Raw genomic sequence first — 11,421 nt, 5'->3', positions numbered from 1 at the left:
TAATTACCTCTTCCTAAAAGCTATTTCCCTGAATAATCATATACCTTGATTTCTGACCTCATTTTCCCTGAATAATCATATACCTTGATTTCTGACCTCATTCAGGTATCTGCCCAAAGTGACCTTCCACATTGTCTTTTCTGATCATCATATTGAAAATTCAATTTTGTCAAAGCTACTTTCCTTATTTATTTTACTACTGTATTTTTCTTAAAAACACTTATCATGATGATTCATACTCTAAGTTTTCTATTTTGACTTGTTAAATACCTTTCCCGACTACCTCATGAGCTCCTTGAGTGCAAAGAAATCTGTTGCTTTCGTCTGTTTCTATATTGGCCTGGAACAGTTACTGAGATACAGTAGGCACTGAATATTTCAAAGAAAAAATATCCTTAAGGATACCTTGAAGTAATGAAGATAATTTTGCTATATCACCTTGTCATTCATACAGCTCCATTTTGATTCCTTCAAGGTTCTTTAATAGTGTTTGTTTATATTTCCATTAGGAAATCTTTACTTCCTCAGAAATATGGATAAACTTTGTTTCACGTCTCCTATTAGTAGGGTTTGATCCATATTTTTGAATCCACAAATGATAAATCTACCTTCCTCTCTCATTCATTAGGTCACATTTTGAAGTAACCAATGTTACATTTCCAGCCATCTCTCAACATTGCATCTCTTATTTGTTAACCAATATGAACTTTATAGGATCTCAACATCTTCAGGATTCTTCTAGTTCTAGGCTTCAACCTTCACATATTTATCTTCTTGATATCCTCATGAATTTACAATTTCAAATTGTCCAATCATTGGAATAATCAGATAATATCTTCTAGATAAAGATTTTTTTTTTTTACTTTTAAGAAACCCTGTATTTATCTCATGCACCAATTACTGTCTCTCATGATGATAGTGATTTTCCTATACCTGTTGATGTGTTATGGTGTTATCCAGGAAATAAAATCTTTTAGCTGGATGTTTTGATTTTAGGAAGAAAGGCTAACAAAATGACATACCTCCCTGTACGTGGTTAGGTGGAACTGGTTTGCTATTGATTACCCACTCATGGAAGACTATTAACATTATGATTTTAGCTCAAATTTTTATTGTATAATCACTGTGTGTTAAAATCAGGTACTAAAGGGAATCCCTTATTTATGTCCCCTGTTCTGAAGTTCCTGTTCTCTCTTTTTTGATTTCTCCAATTTTCTTGTGTCTTTTCCCACACGGACCTCATTTCTTACAGGAGCTTTTGCTACAAAAGGACCATGAATGTGAGCATAAGAAAAGCTGTTATTGAAATTTTCATCCCCTAACAGATGGAGAGGGGCAGGGAATGCAAGATACACGATTACTGAGAGGGTAAAGTACCAGTACCTTTCATTGCTAAGCCCAATGTCAAATATGGAGGACTTTTATAACCACAGAATAAAGCTACAGTTGGAAAGGGTGTCTCACCAGGGAGGAAACTGGCCCTCAAACTTTATGTCATCAATACAATTTTAATTAATTGAAAACTGTCTCAGATTTTAACTGTCCTGTTCCTAGTTATTATCTCCTAATATCCTATTATTTTAACGAAGAGACAGTGTTTCTAAGTCGACTCCATTAGTTGAGGCTTTGTACAATCATGGTTATCATGGACAATAATCATTCCTGAAACTAACATATTTGTCCACCTTGGTCTTACATTGAATTGTCACAGTTTCTGTTCAGTATGATGCACAAATAAAAATTATCTTTATTTCCTATCCTCTCAAATATCGGATCCCCCAGACTCTCAGCCATTACTTACCCAGTATTCCTCAGCGGTCCAGTCAGTGGAACAATGTCTGTGGGCCTCACGTTCCTTCAGCTTACAGCACAGCAAACAGAGCAAGTCCTTCATAACCTCACAGAAGAAGTTCTTTGTTTTCATGTGTATCTCACACATCTGTTTTGCAGAGCTCGGTAAGTGGTAAGGTCTTGCCCATCTGACAAGGAATACATGAGTATTCAAAACAATGTTGGTTTTAGAGTTCATTTGATGGGATGTTTCCCTGAACACAGGGTAGTAAGGAGGATGATAGGCTTCCTCCTGGAAGATAGAAAGATAAGGCATACAAAAGCTGTGCCCACAGCCTATAGTGACTGGGTCTATGAAGTACTTCACACATATGGAGCAAAGTAAATTAATTCTGGAAGATGTTGGAATCCATATTTATTAAGAGAGAAAAGAAAGAGAAAATTAGTTTGTCATGGGCTTTGAAAGAAGTGCATATTCAAAACTTTTAAAAATCCCAAGAGGCATAAGAATTATTTTCTTTGTGTATGTATGAATATCCTAGTATATACAGCAGGACATGCTATGTATTACATATACCAGATGATGAGGAACAGAGTCCTCATGATGTAACTTATTGATTTGTCAAACACGGCCTTCCTACCAGAGTTTCAACTCCCTTGTACAATTTCAGTTTTGTTTATTCATGTCCTCTTTTCTAAATGGACCTGAGAATGTAGTACAGATCCAATCACCAGCCACAGAGAGTGGGTCAGATTTCACCTAATGCAATCACCCTTATCCCTTTGCCAGGGATTCATTATAGGCCACTTGACTCTGTTTAGCTGATGAGATTTGAAGGAAATGCTATTAGGAGGATTTTGTAAAATGTTTATTGGCTCCTGAGAAGAAACATTAGGAAGAGTCAACTGTTTCATGTTCCTCTGGATGGTGTTTGAATGTGATGCATGCGCCTGTCATTTTGTGACCACAATGTGCACGTGCCTAGAGACCAAAGCATACACCCTGAGGATGACAGAGAAATGGAAGACCTGGGTGTGTGACAGTGTCATCAGGGCATGAAAGTAAGTAACTCTAGGATCGACCATCAATGCATGTAAGAAAAATTAAGGAAATAGAAAAATAACTTTACAGTCATCATAATTAATCACCTCTTCTGGAAAGAATCATAAATGGATATGAAAACCATTGGCTAAAGCAGTACTCATCCAAAGATTGTTTGTTAATAAGTTCCTCACTTTATTACCAACTAATATATTAAATCATTTATTGAAATTTTTAAAAGTATGTAATTTTAGTTACCATAAATTGTGACTAAATATTCAATTATATGGTTGCTGTTATCTTTCCCATCTGGAAGAATTTGAATGAGAGGGGCTGTATATATGGAAGGTTGAAAGCTTATTGTGGGTCCAAAATAGACATGAGGGGAGTTATTACTTTACTGAACAGTTATAAAACAAGCTTTACAATACCTCTTTTAAAAATAGGTAGCAATGAGACAGTGATGCCTACAGATATATTTATGAATAACAGTTTGTGGGAGGGGATTTATGGCTTTCTGTTTGATGAACACACAATTTTCAGTGACATGGAACATAAAGCCTTCCCTCAAACCCACCCATCTTGAGAAGATAGTTTGAGGGACAGGAAGAAAGTTGAAAGTTTAAATTTGCCCTGTGTAGAATGGCCTAGAAACTGGCCAAGAATCCATTCTAATATAATCATTTCTAGATGGATAACATTAATGATAATATTAAAGTGAATATTAAATGATAACATTAATGATAATATTAAAGTGAAATATTAAAGTAGAAGCTAATACTGTTTTCTAATTCTGGACATGACTCCTCTTACCTGGATTGCCTGTTTTAGTCTTCTTAACAATAGTAGTAACTTATTTTCTATTTTTACCAACACTTTACGAGGAAGTTGGACATAGCATGAGTAAAATAAGTTACTTGTCTAAAAGTCACACATTGAATAAATGATTGATCCCATACTCAAATATAGATCTTACTGACAGAAAATGAAAGAAAAAAAAAAACCCTACATTTTGGTGTCCAAGATGAACACTAAATCAAGAAACATTTACTCATCTCTGAACTGTACTGACAGTAATCTATTATAAGATATCATGATAGTGGAATTTAGGAAACAAAACAGATGAACCTATGGAAAGGGAAAACAAGAGAGAGAGAGTGAAACAAACCATAAGAGACAATAGAGAACAAACTGAGGGTTGATGGAGAAAGGTGGTGGGGGATGGGCTAGATGGGTGATGGGCATTAAGGAGGGGACTTGTGATGAGCACTGGCTGTCGTGTATAAGTGATGAATCACTGAAACCAATACTGCACTGTATGTTATCTAAATATAATTTAAATAAAATTTTAAAAAGAAAAGAAGATAAGATATCATGATAAAATACACAATATTCTGGCATTCAGTGGATCAGAGTTTAAAGGATGATATAAAACAAGTTTTTTTAAAACAGTAAATTCTTTTAATGAGAAATGTGTAATGTGCCATGGAAACAGAGAAAAGAGAACCATCTGATAGTTCACCTTTGGTGACACAACCATGCTGCACGCATTGATACTCAGTGCACACAAAGAAATGTACTTGTCTTAATGTCTAGCATATTTAAGAACATCCTCTCCTCACAGTCTACATCATTTTTATTTTCATTTATTTTTATTATTATTTTTTAATGCTTAGCCATTTTTGAGAGAGACAGACAGACAGAGGATGAACAAGGAAGGGGCAGACACAGAATCTGAAGCAGGTTCCAGGCTCCAAGCTGACAGCCCATAGCCCAACATGGGGCTCAAACTCATAAACCGCAAGATCACGACCTGAGCTGAAGTCAGACACTTAGACTGAGCCACCCAAGTGCCCCAACAGTCTACATTATTTTTAATAAAAAAAACTTGACCTACTTTATTATTTTTTAATTTATTTATTTTGGGAGAGAGAGAGAGAGAGACAGTTGGGGGGGGGGGCAGAAAGAGAGGGAGAGAGAATCCCAAGCAGGCTCTGTGCTATCAGTGCAGAGCCTGACATGGGGCTCCATCTCACAGACTGTGAGATCATGACCTGAGCCAAAATCAAGAGCCAGACGCTTAACCAACTGAGGCACCCAAGTGCCCTAAAGTTGACCTATTTTAAACTAAATGTTGTATAGTTTGTTTGGATCTTATCTACTACCTTCAATTTGAAAATTTCAAAGCAAGTCAATTTATCTACTCCATCAACCCTAAAACATTCAAGACATTAATGATTTTAAAAAGAGACTAATATTGTACTCATAATTCAATTGGACTTATTATCTAGAACTCCAGTTCTCTATTAAATGATATATACCTCAAGTCAACATGACTGTCAGCAGCAAATGATGACTGTGTTTTAAGATACAGATTTTTCTTGACTTACCATGGGGTTACATCTGAATAACGCCACTGTAAATTGAAAATATCATAAGTTGAAAACACATTTAATAACCCTAACCAGCTGAACATCATAGCTTAGCCTCACGTACCTATAAGTGCTCAGAGCACGTACATTTACAATTGGGCCAAATCAGCTAATACAAAAGTCCATTTTAGAATGAAGTGTTGGGGCGTCTCGGTGGCTCAGTTGGTTAAGCCTCCGACTTAGGCTCAGGTCATGATCTCACAGCTCGTGTGTTGGAGCCCCGCCTCAGGCTCTGTGCCAACAGCTCAGAGCCTGGAGCCTGCTTCAGATTCTGTGTCTCCCTCTTTCTCTCTCCCCCTCCCCCACTCACACTCTGTCTCTCTCTGTTTCTCGAAAATAAATAAACATTAAAAAAAAATTAGAAGAGGGGCGCCTGGGTGGCTCAGTCGGTTAAGCGTCCGACTTCAACTCAGGTCACGACCTCGCGGTCCGTGAGTTTGAGCCCCGCGTCGGGCTCGGGGCTGATGGCTCAGAGCTGATGGCTCAGAGTCTGGAGCCTGCTTCGGATTCTGTGTCTCCCTCTCTCTCTGCCCCTTCCCCATTCATGCTCTGTCTCTCTGTCTCAAAAATAAACGTTAAAAAAAATTTTTTTTAATTAGAATAAAGTGTCAAAAATCTGCTGTAATGTATTGAATACTGTACTGAAAGTGAGAAGCAGACAAATGGTTTAAGTGCATCAGAGGTCAATTGTCACGGTCACTGGCTGACTGGGAACTGCGGCTGCCTCTGCTGCTGCTCAACGTCACCAGAGAACCAATGTTAGGGCACATTGCTGGCCCGTGAAAAGACCAAAACACAAAACTTGAAGTTCAGTTTCTACTGGATGTGCAGCATTTTCTCATCACTGTGAAGTCAAAAAATCATTTGGTCCCACCATCTTAAGTTGGGGACTGTCCGTAAATTGATTTGGCTGCACTCAAGAATCCTTATTTTCATGTTCAGTGGATGCAGAGAACCTTCCCGTATCTAAACTTCCTCATAGGGAAAAGTAACAGTCTTCTCTAGGTCACTCCAGTTCCTAAACACTTGACAATCTCCCTCTGAAAACTGAAATCCAAGTCTGAAGCTGAGAACATTAAGAGACATTTTAAACACTCAACCTAACAATGAGTGTTTCTGGGATAATTCAGCACATTGAATCGACTGGCATTTTAAATAGACCTGAGATACAAACATGTACTTAAATATGCACATACACAGAGCATAACATGAACAGCTTGGTAGGCATGGATAGATGGCTTAGTATCTACAGAAAAATAATACAATTAGCATATATGTATTGCTTTACCTACCACACTGCAAGCTATCTGGTGCCAAATTATTTTCTGTACTTCACGATTATATATGAATAATCAACGCACACAAAAATAACAGAGGAAAAATAATCATGCTAACTCAAAAAATAAATACAAAGAGAAGAGGTTGCATCCTCATAATGGACTAAATTTAAAGTAATGAAACAATTTCTACTATTAAATTCTTTGGAAACAACCTAAACAGACAGGTGGATTATCATTCCTAATTTTAAGAGAAAATAACAGAAGTTGCTTTCATGAATATGAGTACTCACCCGTGGTTACTGGTAATGGTGATTTCCATTCTTGTTCAGTAAGTGATTCTGTTAAAGTCGGTTCAAGGATGAGGCGCTCATCTTTCAGTAGCAGTAAATTTCTGAAGCCAACTCCAACTCCAGCCAACTCCAAACACAAAGATTCTACGAAATAATGAACTCGGCCCTTTGCCTGATGTTTTATAGTCTTTGAAGACCAAGCCCATTTACTCAAAGTGCTTCAGTTATTGAATCTTGGGAAAGGTGTTGGGTTACATGATTCGATTTTTGCAGCCTGGTAAACACACCCTGAAGATTATGGCTGATTGGCAACCTTCTTAAACCAACTTATTCAAACTTCCACATTTGATCTCTAGTAAGAAGCCACACCTTGAGTTAACCTATGTGATCCATATGGGTCTGTTGTTTTTAAAATAAATGGATCCCCAAAATATATTCTTCCTATCTGCTTTTCAGAAACTATATTACAATCCTAATTGCACCAACCCATTACTACACACTGTATTTGGTTATCTGTGTGAATCTGTATGCATTCCTTTTTTTTATGTCAACAAGTAGTAGTTGTTTTTTGTTTTTTTCACTACTTTCCTGATATTTTTTCAGAAAGAAACTTTATCCACATTTGGTTTATCAGTACAGTGTGATCAAGCCCCTAGCCAATAATACCACTTGCTGGTCTGGCAGAACTATCCTTCTACTGTTTTATGGATCGTGTCAACCTCCACTGAACTAAAATTCTCTGAAATTTTATATTTTTCAGTGAGTCCTCCACAAAATTCTTCCCTTTAAAGGTTGTTTTCTTTTTGGAAACACAGTACTGTTTTTTTTGTTTTGGTCTAAAACTGCGCACACAATAGCTTTTGCTGGTTTTTCTTTAAGACTCTGCTTTTTTTCTTATTACCTCACATATTTTCTCATATACTCCTTTTAATATTCAATACATATGCATAATTGAAAGATTTATGATCTTTTGTGGATTTAATGATCACACAGTTGGTGTGCACTACATGATTGACTCCTAGAAGGCATCATACCCATTTTTTAAATGTTTATTTATTTATTTTGGGGAGAGAAAGAGAGAGCACAAGCAGGTGAGGGGCAGAGAGAGAGGAGAGTGAGATATAGAATCCGAAGCAGGCTCCAGGCTCTGAGCTATCAGCACAGAGCCCAACTCGGGGCTCAAACTCACGAACTGTGAGATCATGACTGACCTGAAGTCAGAAGTTTAACCAACTTAGCCACCCCAGGCACCCTAGGCATCATAAACATTTTTGTAAAAGAAATGCTATATTTTCTGGTAAGTTTAGGCAACTATCAAAGTTTTCTCCATCTTGACTAGACGTGCATCCTATTCAGTCTTTTAAAAACATTTTCATGTTTAGTCAATGATAGATCTTGGTGCTTCACCCAGGGAAGGATCTTAGAATGAAAACACTCTACTTTCACTACATCAAATGATCAGTTATCGCAAATCTGCTCTTCTAATGTAGGCCATGGCTAAAAAAGTGAATTATAGTCTTGAGATTCCAAAACGTTTTTCTTTAATATTATCTTCTCTTGGAAATTACATAAACACGTTTACCCTTGACACCCCTTCATTCTCTTGTCTACCCCTGCACATACAGCAGTATAGTAAATGCTTTTTACTTAAATGTAAGTTTCTTGAGGAAAAGATCGTGATCAACTTTTGCAGTGGTATTACCCAAAATATCACCAGGTCTATAGTGGGATGTGAAACCCTTTTTGTTGCCACAGTTCTATGGCCTGGGAGTGTGGAGGGGGGTTAACTCTGGGAGAAATCCTGCTTTCAAGGCTTTATTTTAAACAGTGTGAAGTAGGACCAGAGAAAAAAATTTCAAGTTTATTTATTTATTTTGAGAGTGGGAGAGAAAGAGAATGTGTATGCATGTGTGTGCAAGTGGGGGAGGGGCAGAGAGAGATGGGGAGAGAATCTCAAGCAGGCTCCGCACAGTCAGTACAGAGTCCCACGGGTGCTGGTTTGATCTCACAACCTATGAGCTCATGACCTGAGCCAAAATCAAGATTTGGATGCTTAACCAACTGAGCCACCCAGGTGCCCCAGGACCAGAGAAGTTTTTAATCTAGGCTGAATCTACCCCCCTGCAGTGGGACAATACCCTTCTGAGTACTCTACCCTATATCCTGAGTAGTGTAAGGACTTTCTGCTGTGGATGAGGGGAACATCAACTATTCCCAGCCCTGTGAGAGCTGCAGGTATTGTTTCGTGGGTTTTGTCATCTTTTCTTGATCAAGTATTTTCCTAATATGACTTAACTGATCTGCACTCAGCTATAGATTCTGGCTGTGTGCCCCTTTACAGATCTGTGTGTGTGTGTGTGTGTGTGTGTGTGTGTGTGTAGCTCTCCTTTCAACCAGTACTCAGTCCTGGGAACTCCAATCGCCTTGAACTCCCTGAACCCACAACTCCACTCAGGATTTCCTGTCTCAACACTGAGGTCTAGAAATCGCCAGGAGGTAGGCATGGATCTACACTGGATCACCTCATTTCTTTCTTCTTTCTCTGTGCTGCCTGTTGGCTAATGTCTGAAAGCTGTTGTTCTACAGCTTTTTGTGCTGTTAATGTTGTTATTAATTGAGATAAAATCGGAAAGAAATGTAAGTGATGAATCACTGAATTCTAATCCTGAAACCAACATTGCACTACTAAAATTTAAATATAAAAAAAGGAAAGAAAAACAAAACAAAACAAAAAACATTTTTTCAGAGAAAATAAATATAAAAATAGGAGAGGCAATAAGGTTCCCACTACTCCCTTTTGCTTAAACATAAGTCTGTGGGAAGACTTATAAACTAAAATTTCAAATTTTTTAATGGATATAGAGGGTTTATTTTTATAAAACATTTTTGAAAATGTATGTTTTTATCTTCAGTGAGTGTTGTTATTGTGTCTCTTTCCTTCTTTCTTTCTGTCTTTCTTTCTTTCTTTCTTCTTTCTTTTTCTTTTTAAGTGTTTTGATTTTTTGAGAGTGAAAGCACAAGAGGGGGAGGGGCAAAGGGAGAGAGAGAATCTTAAGCAGGCTCCACACCCTGCATGGAGCCAGAGGCAGAGCTCAATCTCACAACCGTGAGATCATGACCATGACGTCCTGACCTGAGCCAAAGTCGTGAGTCAGATGCTTACCTATCTGAGTCGCTTGACCCACGGAGCCACCCAGGCACCCCAGGTATTGTGTCTCTTTCATCAATATTGCCCATTTCATCTAAGCTGTCGAGTTAGTCGGCACAAATGTACTTCTAATATTACCTTCTTTTCATTAAGATGTCTGTTGATCTCCACCTCTTTTGATATGTTTTAGTGTCTTCTCTTTCCCTCTCCCCTCCCCCCTCCCCTCCCCACCAGGGTGTGTTTGTGTCTGTCTGTGTGCTTAGAGCTGCTAGGCTTGAGAAACAATGACTCCCTTTGATTTTTACTGTGTATTTATTCTCCTGAGTGAGTTAGGTAAGCAGGCTTTGGCAGTGGTGGAGTGGGGCTGGGGTCTTGCATAAGAGTTTCTGGAAACTAGGTTCTAGGCACTTACAGTGTTGTAAGCACTGGGCCCCACTACAAGGTGTCGGGGTATGTATGACAAGTATCTCCAATATACCCTTTATTAGGAAGTACCTGATGGGAAGAGAATCCAGTATGGGTCATCACTAAATACCAGATTCTACTCATAAGGGAAAGGAACAGGGAATGTACAGCTTTTTTAGGGTAAAAGGGGCAAATGTCAGGCCTTTCGAGAAGAGGAGGCCAGGAATCTCCAAGCTCTTGACCACAAAGGTCCATCATGACCCTGTCCCCTGTCTCATCTAGTGTCCCCTCAGGTGTGAGACCCTCCCATGCAGGGAAAGAGTACCCCTGGCACAAAGCCAGCTCCCACCTCCCTTGTCGGGGGCATCAGGAGCTCCAAATCAGACCTGTCAAGCATGTCAAGCAGGTACTGCCCAGAGCCTTTGGACAAGAGTTCTCAGATTCCTTTGAGTGCTGCCCATTCCTAGGGATTCCTGGGCCCTGTCTAAGGTGGGGGGGGGGGGGAGAGCTGGAAATACTCTCCCCAGATTTCACTGATCTTTCTTGGGTGTGGAACATCCCCCACTGTACCCCAAGTGCCAGGGGTCAGTCCCCCTAAGGAGAATTCATTCTGGAAATAAATGCGACCTAAGCCTTTAAAATCCTCAAAGGGCCGGCCACCTGATGTCTGCACTGTCACTACCAGACATGTGGCAAGGTAGGGACCCTGGTTTTGGCCCAAAGCCCAGCACAGCCCTTGGGTAAGGCCAGGGCCTGGGCTCCAGGAAGGTGCCATCCAGGGTCCCACGTGTGTCTAGAAGATGCAGAAGTTAGAGCCACTAAGGCCAGAACACGAGGGAAAAATCATTTTTCAAATAGGTAACAGCAGGGTGTGGCAGGAACTGCAAGCCACTTCTTCAGTCTCCCTGCTATAGCTTCTGGAATTGTTAAGAGAGCCTCCCTGCCTGTCCTGCTCAGTGCAGCGCCCTTGATGCCCTGTGGGGGGAGCGTGGCTCCGTGACTCCAGCACAGGCATGAGAGGCAGCCCTGGTCT

This window comes from Felis catus, chromosome D1, assembly GCF_018350175.1.
Source record: "Felis catus isolate Fca126 chromosome D1, F.catus_Fca126_mat1.0, whole genome shotgun sequence".
Taxonomy (NCBI): domain Eukaryota; kingdom Metazoa; phylum Chordata; class Mammalia; order Carnivora; family Felidae; genus Felis; species Felis catus.
Note: the sequence above shows the minus strand (reverse complement) of the source record.